The 16,249-nt window shown below is 40.1% G+C and overlaps 2 long non-coding RNA genes across 3 annotated transcripts in view; one reads left to right on the forward strand and one right to left on the reverse strand.

Moving 5' to 3' along the window:
* The window catches only part of LOC109285847 (uncharacterized), a 99,503-nt gene that overhangs the window by 51,757 nt on the left and 31,497 nt on the right, over positions 1 to 16,249 (forward strand). Inside the window, exons 4-5 of one of the 2 annotated variants that reach the window (XR_009462582.1) lie at positions 1,208 to 1,353; positions 4,546 to 4,604. This is a non-coding gene — a long non-coding RNA (uncharacterized LOC109285847). Of the gene's footprint in view, positions 1 to 1,207; positions 1,354 to 2,165; positions 4,515 to 4,545; positions 4,605 to 16,249 lie in introns of those variants that run through there. The other variant, XR_002093741.2, reaches the window with a different exon arrangement.
* The window catches only part of LOC109285846 (uncharacterized), a 146,098-nt gene that overhangs the window by 16,527 nt on the left and 113,322 nt on the right, over positions 1 to 16,249 (reverse strand). The gene's annotated exons all lie outside the window — the stretch shown is intronic.

A 16,249-nucleotide genomic window follows, 5' to 3' on the forward strand; every position in this document is an offset into this window, starting at 1 on the left:
ATTCCCTGTCTACCTGGTACAGAAAACACAGCACAGTACACCCTCAATTTGTCTTCCTATGTTTGTCATTCAAATGATTGAATAAAAGGTTTTAAAACACAGATTTCTTCCTTGTGTATTTATCCTGGTTCAAAAAACACATCATTTCTCCTCCAAAATAAAGCATCTTCACTGCAATTAAAAATCTCATGTCATAGGGTTTCTATTTGTAAAAATAATTGTCACAACCTGTTTAATCTCAGTGTATTGACTTGACTCTCGGTCTCTCTCCAAGGAGTGCAATAACACTGTTCTACTGTATAATTCATTTCTTAGGGGAGCAATTTTCAATATAAGGAACAGGAAGTTTTTGATCCCTGCACTGAAGTGGATCCCAATTTGAGGAATAAGGCATTCCTCAAGACTGCCAAGACAACTTTGAATTAGGGTAGTAATTTAATCCTGATTTTTGATAGAGCTGATTACTCAGAATGGTGAGAGAACTTTTATCTGAGACCAAATGTGCTTTACTTTCTACTTTAAGGGAAAATGCCTTGCAGCTCACAGAAGTGGTACTCAGTGACAATGGTAAATAGCAGAGATACTTTCGAAGATGCAGTTGTATAAAAATGAGTGAAATTACCTTTCTGCCTTAGAATAATATCTGTTACCTGTATATCTGTTGGCCTTTTGCTCTCAGAGCTGTTCCTGACCTCCACCTGATGCTGCTCAAAGTCTAGCCCAGTAGCCCATGTGTTTCCTCTCTGAGGAGGCTCACACATTTCAAAGACAATCAGTTCTCATTCCAGCTGCTTGTGTCCTTTCCCAATGACTCAGCAAAGTTTCAAATGCCTTTCACTGGCACTCATCAAAACTATATATATATTTGCTAACTGGAAAGCCAAGTAAAATATTATCCTTAGATTTTTTTTTTTAGCCTTATTTATGTTAAAAGATGGGTGATTAGATATTTTCATCTGAAGTAGTACACTTTTATGCCAAATTTTTAAGTGCAACCACATGGGGTGTGCATTTAGTAGCCTTTCATAAAAAGTTTTGCAAGCCTATGGTATCTAGTTTTCACCCATGTTTAGAAGAATATGAGAACTCCAATTAAACTGAGGTACAAAGCAGTTGATAACAGGTGGTTTACTTTTCTCCTGCAGGCTCATGTGATGAGATTTCCACTGTATATGTTTAAGGTACTTACATATTTTTCTTTACCCAGGTTCTCTATCAAATCATCAACTTGGCGTACAAGACATTCATTGAGTTTTAAAAACAAATGACACTGCAGTGTAGGAATCAGCATGATTTTGGTACTAAGTTGACGTGGCATTCCTATGTTCTAGCAGCTGGCTCAGTGCTTCCCTGGTAAGCATATCTTCCATCTTGTTGCCAGGAACATATTCCTGGGGAATCAGTATGGACTTCTGCAAATAGTTTTTTTCTTTTTCAAATAGATTGTGCTTTTAATAATCAAGTAAGTCTCAGGCATTCCATTAATTGCCAGATTGCTCATAGCTAATTAGCTGGACATTTCATTTTTGTCTGCGACTTAATCTCAGTTAGTTTTTGTTCATTTACTAGCATGTGTAATTCCTCATCTATTTTGACATTTATCAGTTGCATTAACATTTGGCAAGTTTCATTTACTCCAGATTTAAATCTTTAAACAGACTAAGTTACTTTACGTAACTTCTGTTACATTACATTAAACTCTATAATTGCCACTTTTTGTGTCTGCACACTCAGTGACCCCCGTTTGCTGTCACTAATACATACTCACCAACATAGTGTCTCAGCTTTGTATATACCAATAACATACTATTTGTTTTTCTTAAGACACAGGTATAATTTTTGATTTTTTTTTTTTAAAAAGTAATTCAAAACATAACTGAGCCTCTGTGTGTGTGCACATATTCACACAGATTGTATCTACATGTATATGTGTGCATGAGAAAATATTTAAGATGCTGTAGTGTGATATAAAATGTTACTAGCATAAGTAGCAAGGCTATGAGTAAGTTATACAAGTCATTCCAAATGAAGGCTGTATGTACTACATTATCCTATGCACTGTGTATATGCCACTGAATTTATAGGAAAGTAGGGGTTTTTTTAATGTTTGGGAAAATTATTTGCCATTACTGATTGGAAGTAATTGCATATCCTTTCCCCTGCAGAGTCAGCTGCTTTGGTATCATGACTTAGGATGCAGAAGAGACAAGAAATATCCCCAAGAGATTAAAAACTTCTGAACTTACCTAAAATAGTGTTTAGAGACCTCCTGATACTCCAGTTTAACATCTGCTCTGTTGGCCCCTTTTGAGACTAGAGACAATAACTTTGGGCACGTCTACATGTCACTGTACAGCAACGTTGCTACAGTTGCTACCTTTTGGAAGTACTAAAGCAGCAGTTCCCAATGTAGGGTTGTGACCCAAATGAGGGTCGTGGGGGCAATGCTGGTAGCGCCACACACAAAGGATGAGCTACACTGCGTGCCGGTAGCTCCCCTGCCCCTAGGCCACTGCTGCACTCTGCTCCTAGAGGTGGGTCACAGCAAAAAAAGGGTTAGGAACCACTGTACTAAAGCATGGTGCAGTGCAGGTAGTTACTGCCCTGTGCACATAGCGTACATTTAGTTTTTGCTGCTACATTGCCATAGTGCTGTACTATAACTGGGGAGCGCACCGCTATGGTGACATAGCTGGCAATCACGTGTAAACCTTCATGATCACTACATTGCTGTAGCACACTGCATGGTGACGTTGCGAGTTGCCATATCGCTGTAAGGCAACATGTAGATGTGCCCTTTATGTCCATTTTAAATGGTACAAAAACTTTGGTTGCAAGAATAGCATGTTCATGAGATGCTGAGCCTTAAATCTTTCGCTGATTTGGGGACAAATATATACACAGGAAACCTAAAACTCATGTAATTTGGTGGAAGAGAGAAAACTGAATGTTTGGTGGAGAGAGGGTAAAACACCTCTGTTGGATTGATTGTAAGGACAAATGTTGCAGCTGCTCAGAAAATAATGAATAGAATATAGCTGGATTATGAGGGCTGAAGTTCAGTTTGTTACCTTGCAGTTGGGGGAAATAGGAATTAAGTCATTTATTATCACAGAAAGGGAAGAAACATTCACAGTAGTGAAAAAAGGTTGCATTTTCTCTCCAAATCTGAAGAAAATTCCCTTTTAACTTCCTAAAACTGCTTGCATATGGCTGAGATTAAGCAAGGGAAAATTATTCCCAATGGGAAATGCTTGAAAAGTATTTTTATAAAAGAAACTTTTTTGTGACCTTATCTGGGCATTGGTGGCTGATAACCCATATATAATGATTATGACATATGCATAGGTAAGTCTGCACCTGGATTTCCAGTTGAACAGCTTATTTAATACTTGCACTAAGTAATACTAGTTTATGCTGAGATCTCATCAGATACTGCAAAACTAAAACCAAAACGGATTAATGAAATTGCTATAGAAACCGATGAAACTGAATGTTGTGGTGGCTGTGACTTTACAGATGGCACCCCTCCATCTAAATCAGTCTTGTACCAATGCATCAGCCTGCATTCTTAGAGAGCACTGTACTGTTGAAGGTGCCATACCTTGGTTGGGAGCTAACATGAAATCCCTAATTATGTGTGGTCATTAATGATCATTTTGGAGGTTTCTTAACAATTGGTCTCTTGGCCTCATTCTAGTTTAGGTAACTATCTTGCCTACCTGCTATCTGACTGGGGAGTCAAATGAGTGTGGTATTTTTATGCACATCCTCTTGTAACCTCTTATGAAGTGTCACTCTGTGCTGTTAAACAATTGCTGGATTCTCCTCTAAGAGGCAGCAGCATTTCAGTGTCAGCATGCACACACACATGCAAATTCAAAAGCACTTGCCAGGCTTTGCTTCTACAAGGTACTTAAATACTGTATGCTCATGAGCATGCCTGCTTAAAGTTGGGCATGTGTCTAAGTACCTTGTGGAACTGGTACCTAGGTTTTCTGAAAATGCAATGGCATTATCTGTCACTATAGAATCTCATCTGGAAACATTTAATAAGATGGTTTTATGCACTCATTGTGAAACATTTCTTATAGCTACTCTCTTTACATACTGTTCACACTGCCTCTTTTTTTTTACTGTATGTTACTAGTATCTGTGTATAGTGCAGCTATGATGCCATTTTACAAGCTCCTGGCTCATATCTGGATATTGGACTTAGATGACTCTCTAGGTAGTGGGAAACAAGCATGTGTCTCAACTTGTTTTTGCTTGCTCAGACCATTACCCTATGATCTGTTTTAATCAAAAATGCTACATCATCTGCAGAGCTTCTATTTGTTGTTCAGTCTCGAGTATTATGGTGTATTAGACATTTATAAACTTTGATAGAAATAATTTGGGCTCATGTCCAAATATTCTCCTCCTATTGTATATAATCTCCTCTCCTTGTATACCATAAATTTGCTATGCAAAAGGTGTTTGTATACTTTGTTTTGGAGCCTAGTAGAAGTCTGTTAAATGCATCACACATTTTCTCTTTCTTAGAGCATCAGAAAGAGCTCTCTGCTTCTCAGCTTTCAAGTGGCTTTATTTGATTGTCTTTGGTAAGTTGGGTATTTTCCCACCAAAGTTCACTCTTATATTATTTTTGTCAGAGCAGTTAACCACCTAGTCAAGTCATATCTTGGTTTTCTCTAATATGTAGGTGTGAAGGCCAAAAGAAACTTTCTGCATAATACTGGCTACACTATTATATTTGAACTTGGCATTTTTTTTGCGATGAGTTCCTCCATTTGTAAAACCACTCTGGCTGCACTTATGTTCAAGCGATGATGATGATGATTATTTAGATGTCATCTGCATGAGACACCACTTTACACACTGTTTTGACCCCCCCCTGCAGATTCAAGTGAACAGATATTGTTGCTTTTAAGATGGCTGGCTGTGTTAGTGACACCTCAGTTTATGTTTCTATCTAATAATCTTCCAACAAGGTCAGGGTTCCCATGTGGTTCACTTGGCTGGATGACAGAAACTCCATTTGCATGAGAGTGAGCTAACATAGATAGGCTCAGAGGGACCCAGAAGTTATTGCAGCCCCCTTGACTGAGAGATGCTTCCTATTTCTTATGGGTTGTAGTCTGGGGGGGTCCTGTTTCAATCTGCAGTTGCTTTTGCAGAGCTCAGTCCTGCAGTGCGCTTGGCTCCCCTTCCACTGTTCAGTGCCTCAGTTTTCAGTAAAATCAAACTTTGCATGGGGATGGGTGGTCCTAATTATAAGTGGCTTGGTCAACCTAGCCTTTTGGGGAAAAAAGTCTGTAACATAAGATTCTGGTTATGTTGGCTGGACAAGACTGTCAGTAGATTGCCAACCTGATGAGAACACACATGGTGGCACAGCTACAAGGTCTTAGTCAGTGTGCGCCAGGGGAATGGCCCTATAAACGTCAGATGGAACTTTTGAGGAGAGAACATATGCTGTTCCTGCAGCAAAGAGGGTGAGATCTGCCACCTTTCTAGTGAAAAACTTGGGAAAAATGGAAACCAAGCCTGTAACAAGGATCTCTTTCTCCCTCCTTAGCCATGGGACCAGCAGAAATTGAGTGGGCACACCAAGATACAATGTTATATATAATCTTAACCTAGAGTATGTTTCCCCCAATCTTGTAACAGATATAATTATCTTTTAGTGAGTTACTGCTGAAAGTCTTGTGAATGGGTAGATTGTTTGATGCAGGAGTTTGCATGAGGCAGGCCAGAATGTGTATGCTAACTTTGTATAACATGAGAGAGAGGGGGTGGCACTCTCCTTAACAATCTAGTGAGGAGATGGTGTACCTCTGCAGTAGAGAGGTGCCCACAGTGTACTCATGTAGGGATACTACATCTTGTTTGCTGGATAGAAATAAAATCAGTTTATTTGAAGCAACTGGTATCCAGAGCCATGGCATCTGGGTTCTCTCTTACTTAGCCATACCTCTTAATTTGAGGGTTACTAGCCCTATTTCAGTTTTGCTTCCCAATAGATGACATGAGGAATTATTTATTACCAGGGATCCTGGTTTTCTCTGTTTAAAAACCCCAAATTCTCTGATTTTAAAAATGTGGGGTTTTTTGCAATTAAAATGAGGCTTAAAGGCCTTTACATATATAGGTATCAGATGAATACAATGTTTTATTGATATATTTACAATTTTTAAGCAATTTGGAAGCCTATCAGTGCCTCAATCACTATAATGAAATACATTCTAAATGCCTATATCTTTTGGTGCTTGATTTTTTGGGGTTTTTTTCATAGAAAATCAGAGCTTTCCCTACCCCCCTAGCTCACCAGGATGTGGATCCAGCTGCAGCTCTTCCCACAGCTGCTTTGTGGCACTGAGTAGCACTTGTATGCCAGTGCCCCGCCCCTGCCATTGCCCCTCATTTCCAACTCACAGTCCCCACAGCCCTGCCAGTGCCCCTCATTCAGGACCTGGAGTTCCACCCTCTCACCATCTTTCTTATACACACACCTCCCCCTGTTGCCACCCCCAGCCCGTCACACACACATATAGATCCTGCTGCCACCTCCAACACTTCCCCCCACTCCCCAAGTGGTTCTTGAGACCGGGACCCCCCTGGGGCCAGCAAGGCTGACAAGGCCCTGGGTTGGGCATGACAGCACACAGGCTAGCCATACCAGTCTTCTCTTCCCTCACTGTGCCCCACTATGCAGTGCACCCCTAGCCACTGCCTCCCAACAGAGCTGCCAGCAGCCACAGGCTGGCGGGATATGGTGCAGCAAGCAGGGGGGCAGTGGCCACTGGCACAGCAGATGGACAATGCTTGCCCCTAGTACTGTGGCCCTCGACATGGGTCCGACTGGGCAGTACCCCCAGCCTCCAACCCTGCCCTGAGGGCACCTGGCCTGGTGGGCAGGGGTACAGTGTGTGCTCTCTCCCTCCTTCCATCCCACATTGAGCTGCTGCCACTGCCGCCCCAGCTGGGTGGTGTCCCCAGCCCAAATGGGATGAGCCACAGCAGGATGAGGCAACCTACACCTGCTCCGGCCTTGGACTGCAGAGTAGGACAAGGTGATTGCCACCCTCAGACTTCTGCCCTGCCCCCACCATCACCCTGCCAGCTGTCCCTGCTGGTCTCGGCCCCCCTGGCAGCATGACCTTCACCCGACACACGGAGCCCCCCCACCAGCCCTTCTGGAGGGGGTCCCCAGCTGCCCCCCGCCCCCGGGGCTCAGCCCTCAAAAGCTGTACTTACCCCACAGGAGGGAAAGTGAGTCTGAACCAGCCCTGGCAGACTCAGATTCTCAGGCCCTGCCCCCTCCAGACAGGGCTTAGGATTTCCTGCCCTTCTGCAAGTAGCTGTCACAGGCTGGAACTCTGCCAGTCTGCAGGGAGCTGTTTGCAAAAGGGGAAACCCACTTCAGAGGCAGAAATCCGTGTTTTTCTCGTTTAAAGGGGAAAAGCCGCATTTTACTGTGGGAAATAAAAAACCTGGATCCCTGTTTATTACTTGTATAGTAGAAACACCAAGCAGCCCCAGAAATAATAAGGTCCTCATTGCTCTAGGAGGGGAACCAGACTAAGAGTGGAAAACTGACTTGTCCAAAATCATAAAGCCAGGTCAGTAGCAAAGCTAGGAGTAGACCTCTGAATCTGTCCATTGATCCACATGCCCTCTCTCTTTCTCGTTGCTTGAAGCTTGAGGAAAAGCTCCTGAGTGTCCTGATTTGTAGCCTAGGCATTCTTTCATTTGTCACTTGGACATTTCCTCTGTATCCTGTCCTGCTTCTGTGTGGTAATAAACGAAGGAATTGGAACAAGTTACTTGCAGGACATTAAATAATTCAGTTAACCCTAAGGTTAGGCGTTATCCTGGCCCCGGCCTCAGTTCTTGTATATTTGGATAACTTTTTCTCAGCCTCTTTTTAGTCCTGTGGAAGAAAGTATTTGATCACATATCTGATTCTAAATATATAAGCCATCAAGGTTCTTTGTTTGAGTAAGCCCACAAGAGACAGCATGGATGTTCTTTTTCCTTTCACTGTATGGTCAGCTGTTCTGTCAAGTTTTGATTGTTGGGTTGGGATGTCTTTGTTGTTTTTGTGGGGGGGAGGGGTTAACTTCACTACCTATTACTTCCCTTTTATTACATTATTTTTCTAATCTGGGAGGAAAACCCTTGTGAGGGGACTGTAAGCCAGCAGTAACAAGCAATGTTGCTCAGTTTCAACTTTCAGTTTCATTCAGGCTTCCTAAGTCCCCTGGTAAGGTCTTTCCTGCATTGTAGTGAACATTTTACTTCCTATAGTGGCAAATGTTAATCAAGTAATATGGTCAAGCTATGCATCTGTGTCACATGTCCTCATGTAAATAGGCATTCTCATAAGATTACCTGAGAAGCAGGAAAACTTTTCAGGCATGAAGACAAGGGAAAAGCAGATGGAATACAGTGAAAATGGTAATTGGCACCATACATGTCTGGCTCTCAGACCCATCAGATTCACTTAAAAGAGTGGTAGCTGTGCAAGGAAGAGAGAGGAGGAGAAGAAACCGGTTACAGGACCCATCCAGCAGGAAAATGGAAAGATTCAGAAAAAACATTTTCTATTACAGCCTGTCAAAAGTGAAACCTGACATATAGCTGCAAAAGAGAACACTGAATTTCCCTTTTTTTTCAAATTGAAGTTTCTATGCATGGATTACAGTTGCTCTAGGATTGGATAGCACCTGATAGATGGCAAGTGCTCATAGGTGCTACATGCTAATTATTATTTGTTATATGCAATGTCATCCTGATTTCCTTCTGGAGTAGCAATGAGAATTTTTTTTCTTCAATCTAGGATTTACATCTTTATATATCTCCTCTCACTTCTCTCTCACTTAAAATTAGGAGGTGTGACTGTTTGCCTTTGGAAACTATTATTGTCAATCTTAAATCTGCATTATTTCTCCTAAATTATTTAAAGCTATTAAATGCATGGAACATGTACAATACCAAGTATAATGGAAGGCTGGATTGGGCCTGGCTTTACATGGTATTGCATACCAGCCATTATTTATTTTCATATTTTATCCCATCTGGGAAGCCAGATGAACTCAAGGTAATGCTGCACAGTAGTGTCTCTCAAAAATCCAAGGGCATCACTAATTGCATTTAGATTCTATAAGTATAGGCATTGTTTCCAGTGACAGCCCATGTTTCTTTTGAATTTAAATGAGCTATTTCAAATACCTATAAGGGTAAAATACCTCTAATGTAAAATCAGACATGTTTCTTGCATTTTTCTCCCCAGTCACATGGAGGAGAGGGAATTGCATCCAAACCTAGGACAACAGTTTCTTCTCCTACCCACTTCCGCCTATCCCTTGTGAAACACCTTTGTTGCAGGGAATTGTTGTTGCCTAGGTATGCCATCTTGAGGCTAAGCCAAACTTTGGAATATTTCAGCTTGTTACAAAATCCTGAATGTCCTTAGATAAAATGGGAACAGGGAAATCAGAATGGTAGCAATATTATGTAATTTCTCAGATATGTTCCATTCAGTGGACTTCCCCAGAGATTAGTACTGCCAAACTTCAGGTTCTATAAAGAATTGCTATGAAATACTTTGCATGGGTTGCATTAGAAGGATCTATCTGATCCACCACATAACTTTTAAACACTTTCTATGTGACATCAAAAGGCATTTGACTATCAGATGGGAGGAGCACTGCTGTAGATGGTAGCAGAGTTCTGAATCTAGCTGTTTTTCTGGAAGAATAAAAAAAGAAAGAAAAGAAAAAGACTACTTATTTAAAGAATAACTCACTAGGGCTGTAAACAGACATTTGCAGTTGTCTTAGAAGAAAGTCTTTTGTCCCAGAATCCTACAAACATACAAGTCCACTGTCTTGCTTCAAGTCCCTTTGACATATGCGGGATAAAATGTACTAACGCTTTTCCTAGGAAGTGGCTGCATGCATATGCAAGTTTAATTGCATCCCTTCATAGCCTAAGAGAGTCTCACATTCTAAAAATACCCAAATCTCTCCTGTGTTGATAGCCTGTTTCCTGCAAATGGTTAAAATGAGGCCTGTGGGGCTTGTTGCCATAATAGCATTCGCCCTCTGGGTTCTGGAGATGCATGGCCAAGCTACTACCCTACCACTTGAAGATGGGTTGTCTGGCCTGTAGGGCCAAATGAATTAAACACCCATGGTCTACACAACAGGGCTATTAGCCTTTTAATTATGGCAGCAGTGCGACAGCAACCAGGCCCTCTGGTATAGCTGCAGTTTTGCTGCAAGAGGAGTTTAATACTGCCAGATAAACACTGCCTCCCCTGAGTGACATAAGTCTTGCTGACAGCAGCCTTCTGCCAGTAAACCAAGGACCCCACCCATGGTGTTGCCAGCCAAGCTAGATTGGCTGCGTGGTGCAATTTTTTTATGCCCATAGGTAATATAGCCATGGTGGCTGAACTTTGACATGTAGACAAGGCCTAACTTGCATCTTACAAGGAATTCTTTTTCTTTTGACCCTGAAAATAGGAGTGAATGGATGTTTTTCACAGCCTGCTCCCAAAGACACAATCTACAGTGGTTGTAGAATCCAAACTCACCTCCTGTCTTCCTGGGTTATAGTTTTATTAAGAGTGATACTGTGTAATTTCAGGTTTAGCCTTTTCTGCAGGATGTGGGCTGCCTGTGGATTCTTCCTTTCTGGTTGCTCAGCCCATAACCTGAAACCTCTGTCTATTGAAGACCCAGTCCCTTGTCCCTTATGCCAGGATGGTACAGTGATGCACCTGACTGCCAGCAGAACCCATTTAATATTCCACATCAGAATAAACACTAGCTAATACAGTGAGGTATTTCAGTTATTCCTGTTTCCAGGAGTGAAAATAGCTTATCTTTATTTATAATACTTTCAACTGTACAGGGTACAGTAATTATATGCGTTTTCAAAAACATATATTGTAGCTTAACTTGCATGATAGCTTTCTGTATGTCATCTGTGAGTTACACCTCAGTCAATAGTCTCACAGTATTAAAACATTAACTGTATGAGCCAGAGAGAGGTAGAACTGCAAATCCACTCTGTCAGGATGTATCAGGCTCCATTTTGTAATCAATGGTTTATTTATTAAACAATCAAAAATTGTGCAAGCCCCATAGCCAAAACAGGCTGGAGCTCTGCTCAGATATTTCATCAGAATCAATGAAAGTAATCATCTGCTTTACATCAGATATTGAATCATTGCAGGTTCTGGAATGATAAATTACTTTATTATCTGTATGGAGTCGACTTGAGATAACTGAAGCACAGAGGCTTGGTGTTAAGAATACTCTAAATTCCTATACACTCGTACTTTCGTTTTTCAATTCCATTTTCTATTTTTCTCCTTTTGCTCTGGCTGTGTGAAGCAAATTAGTGTATTTAACTCAGCAGTGAGTGAGTCTAGTGTAATTAGCAAAAAGGTTAGTGTAACAGGACAAAAGGAATCTATTGAAAAACAAAATGAAAGCCAATAGCAATTATTCTGGATTTATTCAAGATGAAATATAACTGTCTCCTCTGAACACTGTGGAAGCATTGCAGGCAGATTACATTCCATCAATTTGGCTCAGCTGCCTCACCAATCAGGAGGGAACAGTGACAGCTCGGTCTAATGAAGTTTGTGTCATTCAAGCAAGATATATTTCTGTAGTTCAACCAGGCAACTTTCAGCTAACTCTCTGGCTGTGTAAACAGGACTAATGATGCACCATTTAATCCACAACGAGAGAGCAGATATGTCACATTTCAAACATACTAAAATCAAGAAAGGTGAAAGAGTTGTTACCACTTTGCTGGTTTCAGCTTTAACCTCTCTAAAGCATATTTTACTCTAATGATAGCAGGAGCACAGCTTTGGCAAGAACTGTAACTCTACAGGTGAGATGATACTTTAAGGAAAAAAAGGTAACTTTTCTTCTTCAGCCATTGTTGCTGCCACTGACCTGTTGACTGGAAGCAAATGTCAACAGATTGCAGAATTTGAAAACACTTAGCAATATTCTTTTATTTTTCAATTAGAAAAAGACACACAAGTATTCTCACATCCCTATAACTAATTTATTTTGTGGGACCATAGGATACTGTTCCTTGTTTGTGAAAACTAAACTAAAATTATATTTCCCTTTTTTAATTGGGACACTTGATCTTTTCTTTTTATTTCTTCCCAGAGGATGAGGCTCTTGTGTCAGGAGTTCTGTTCTTTTATTTTTTTGGTTTGATCCTAAAGCTGGCCAGGTGTTTGATAAAGAGGTGGTCTTGCTTGAGCCGACATATATAACAACTGAATTTAGTCTCTAAAAACGGAACGAAAACTCGGCTTCAGGGGTATTTTCGTAGCCAAGAGTATTCCTGTTGGGAGTCACCAGTCTTTCACTACTTATTCACTTAGGTGGCAAAGGTGTGCAGTTTCTAAGATAGGTGCTTCTTTCCATTTAGCAAGTCTATTTAAAAATAGAATAAATTAATACTGGGCAGCCAGGGACATGGAAAGTTGCCTTTATTGTTGGTAATTCTTATGGGACTTCTGATCCAGAGGCCACAGAATTCAATAGAAACTCTCATTTTCAGGGATCAGACCTATTAACATTATGAAATACATTAAAACCACTAGTATAACTTCATTGTTCTTGCACCAGGAATAAATTAGGCTTGAGGATTTCTGAATAGTAGCTATATACTTTGGATATTGTGTGAGGTCTGTTGTTACATAATCAGGCTTTAGTGGATTAGAGAGCTTAATATGAGCAGTAGCCTTATCTAAGACAGTTTCTTTAGAAGAATAGTTATGGGTTTATAAGAACCTGTATGTTCTGTGTTAGAACAGCATTAATACATCACATGTAAATGGTGGCAGCACTTCATGTATGCTTTATCTCATTTATGCCCCCTGTTTACAAGAGCCTATGTAATTCCCAAACTGTTATTACACAAAACTACTATCTACTGTAGCACCAGTACACCATCTGTAAAGCAGATTCTACAGAGAATGTGTTGTGTGATATACATGCCTCATATAAACTTCATATACTATTGACAGAACTATATTCTGGCTAAATTGATTGTGCTGTCTCCCCAAAGAATTCACTGGAGTTATAATACACTGGCCCAAGTTGGTTCTTTGTATAAAAATAATGCAGTAAACCATATGTGTTTATACATTTTATCTAACAAGTTCTATCCATAATAGTGTGTATTCAGTCACTTGCTCAAACAGAAAAAAGATATTTTTTTCCAGAAATTTGATTTTTGTGTATGGGTTCACTAAATAGACCGACAATTGCTGCTGTGTCTAACATCCACTTTATCTCTCTTTCTTCCACTCCTTGAAACGATTCTCATGGAGGTCTTTGAGGTGCTAAAGTGACATGCCTGATCCATTGCCACCAAGCTCTCCAGCTCAATATATGAAGGGAAGAGCATGTGAGGACAGCAATAGTGATTTCTCTCTTTGATTCATAAGTTCATTTTTAAAACAAGGTTGTTGCTCATTTGACGTGAGGATTTCTCCCCATCTTTGCATAGTGACTGAAGCACAAGGCTGGCAGTTAGGAGACCTAGTTCTACCACAGGCTTCATCACTGGCATGCCATGTAACCTTGGGCAAGTCACTTAATTTCATCATACTTCAGTTTCCTCAGATATAAAATTAATATAATAGTTACTTTTCTCTGACTTCCTCCTGTCTGTGTGTGCAGAGAAGATTATTTGATATCTGTATTATTTGCTGATGCACAGCTAGATTAGTTATGTTTATAGACATAAGTAATCTTTCCACCTTTCCAAGAGGGAGGAAGGCTCAGAAGGTCAGGAATTCATTGTCTGCCATTGCTCATGGATGATAGGACCATGAACAGGACATAAAGAGCAGCCCCTTGACTGGCAGATCTGTTGTGTGTGATTTTGAAGGGAAGCCTTTTGGACGAGCTCCTTCTGTCCATATAGCCTGCGACCCCAGTCTGAGTGGCAGGGGCAATTACGTACCTGAAATGGCAGAGATGATAAATGTTTACTCAGCATGATGTCAGCTGTTACAAAAACACACTCCCAGATGGCAGCTCTGAATAAAATCATTTCTGTACAAAAAAACAGCATTTTCAAGGTTCTTTCTAAATTTGCACATACTGTTTTGCTTAGAGGCGTATAGAAGTTCAAATGTTTAATACAAAACATAGATGATCATTCAGCAGCAAGTGCTGGTACAGAAATAGTATGGAATAAATTCTCCTTCAGTGGTAAAAATCTGCTAGTGTGTTTCTATAGATAATTTTACTGAAATGTTTTTTCTCTCTCTGCATTGAGAAATGTTTCAGTACTGTTCCTCCAATCCACTGTCAGAATTTTCTTAAATTGCACAAGAAGTCTACTCTTTGCTTGCAAATTATTTCAGCTGCTGAGAGTTTTGCTGGGGTTTTGTTGTTGTTGCTGATTTGGCTTATGTAGAATGCTTTACATTTTAGAGCTATAAAACCTGTTGTCATCACACATACCTAACAAGCTTTGCCAACTCAGAGTGAACTGGGAACAAAGTAGTCTATGCTTTACTCCCTGTATATAAATAAGGAACTGGGACTTGTTAACCAGTCCTTGAGAAAGTGTGGCCAGAATGCCTAGGTAAACAAAACAATGCAGACAGATGTCATCCTTGCTGAAGCTTTGTGAGCTATGGAATACTTTTTATAATTCCAACTTAAATTTTAAATATTTTTTCTTTCAAGTTGATGTCTATCTCAGAACAACTGCAATTTGGATTTCCATTTGATCCTTCTTTGTCTAACCCATGAAATTTTTTGAGAATGGAGATAGGGGCTCTCAGCTCTGCTGTAAACCAAAGCAGTTTGATTGATTTAAGTCAATGGAGATACTCCTGTTTACATCAGCTGAGGATCTGGTTCAGAAGTACATGCGTGAAGTATATTGATGAAAGACAGTTTTACAAAGGATTATAATGCACGACTTTAAGCAGCAATATATGTCATTTTATATTTTTTTCTTTCAGTTAAACCAGACTTGCCTATGACTAGTAAATATTTTGCAGTTTTTGAGTGCAAGGGTAGAGAGCCCTGATTTCTTTCAGTGTGTTTTCTGCAGCTTTTCAGTGTGATAATTTTCTATTGTACATTGTTGTTAACTTCGAGCAAAAGGCTCTCTCACAGAACTCTCAAACATCATGCTAACAGTCAAACATCTATTTACCCTTGACACCTTTTGGACCCAAAGGATGCTTGGAACTAAACAATTCCAGCTCTGTAAGAAAGTGAAACAAAGCAACAAACAGTAGAAAATGTCCCCAAATAAATGTTCAGAATGGGACATGTCAAGGTTTCTGAATGTGTATATATATAGAAGGAGAGTCATGTTTGTTGCTCTGGAGAGATGTTCAGGTCCTTTGTGTGTGCAGCCTTGGGATTCTCATTAAACTAAAGTATCTTTTCAGTGTTTTGGAATTGTGTGTTGATGTAAGGGGAACTAAGGGAGTAAAATGATGAACACCTTCTACATGATTGCTTACAAGTGGTAGGTTTGTCCTTTCATGTGGATGAATATCAATGTTAGTTAAACATTAATAAAAGTAAGGAAAACAGAAATCTGATAATTTCGGAAACATGCTGTCCTCTCCATCAGTGCAGTCACTGAATAGTAAAGGTAAAATAATGCTAGGGTTTTTTTGGTTAATACTGCATTCAGAGTTCAGTACTTCAAATAAAACGACATGATTCTGTCAAATAGAAAATAAATCTGGAGCAGTAGGTACACACGTTAATTATCAGCTCTTGTGCTAGATGATTTTAGTTGGTTTTCAGTTAGTTTGGAGGAGAGGAGTTATATATCCAACCATTCAAATAGACTGCAAAAGAGCATGAATGAAAAATGGTCAGTCTTTTATACAATCACATGGGCTCCCTCCTTTCAGAAAAAGGAGACATTGTTCCTTCAGAGTTGCCATCTTATTCTGCACTCCAGTTTTAAATGTATTAGGTTATGCACTAGACAGTTTGGTGTGCATGTGTGTGTAGATAGTTATACGGTTTCAAAAAATGGTTTTTGGGGGTTTTTTTAAACCCCCAGGGGACTTTATGTGCAAGTCAAGTGCTCCTACCTGGATGAGAGAACAATCCCTCCCCTCTGGAAAGTGCTGATACAGAAACATGATAGCAGGCCAACCAGCGACTTCTCTAGAATTGTTACTTGTTCAACAATTGATACC

The sequence above is a fragment of the Alligator mississippiensis genome, chromosome 5 (genome assembly GCF_030867095.1).
Source record: "Alligator mississippiensis isolate rAllMis1 chromosome 5, rAllMis1, whole genome shotgun sequence".
In the NCBI taxonomy this organism is placed as follows: domain Eukaryota; kingdom Metazoa; phylum Chordata; order Crocodylia; family Alligatoridae; genus Alligator; species Alligator mississippiensis.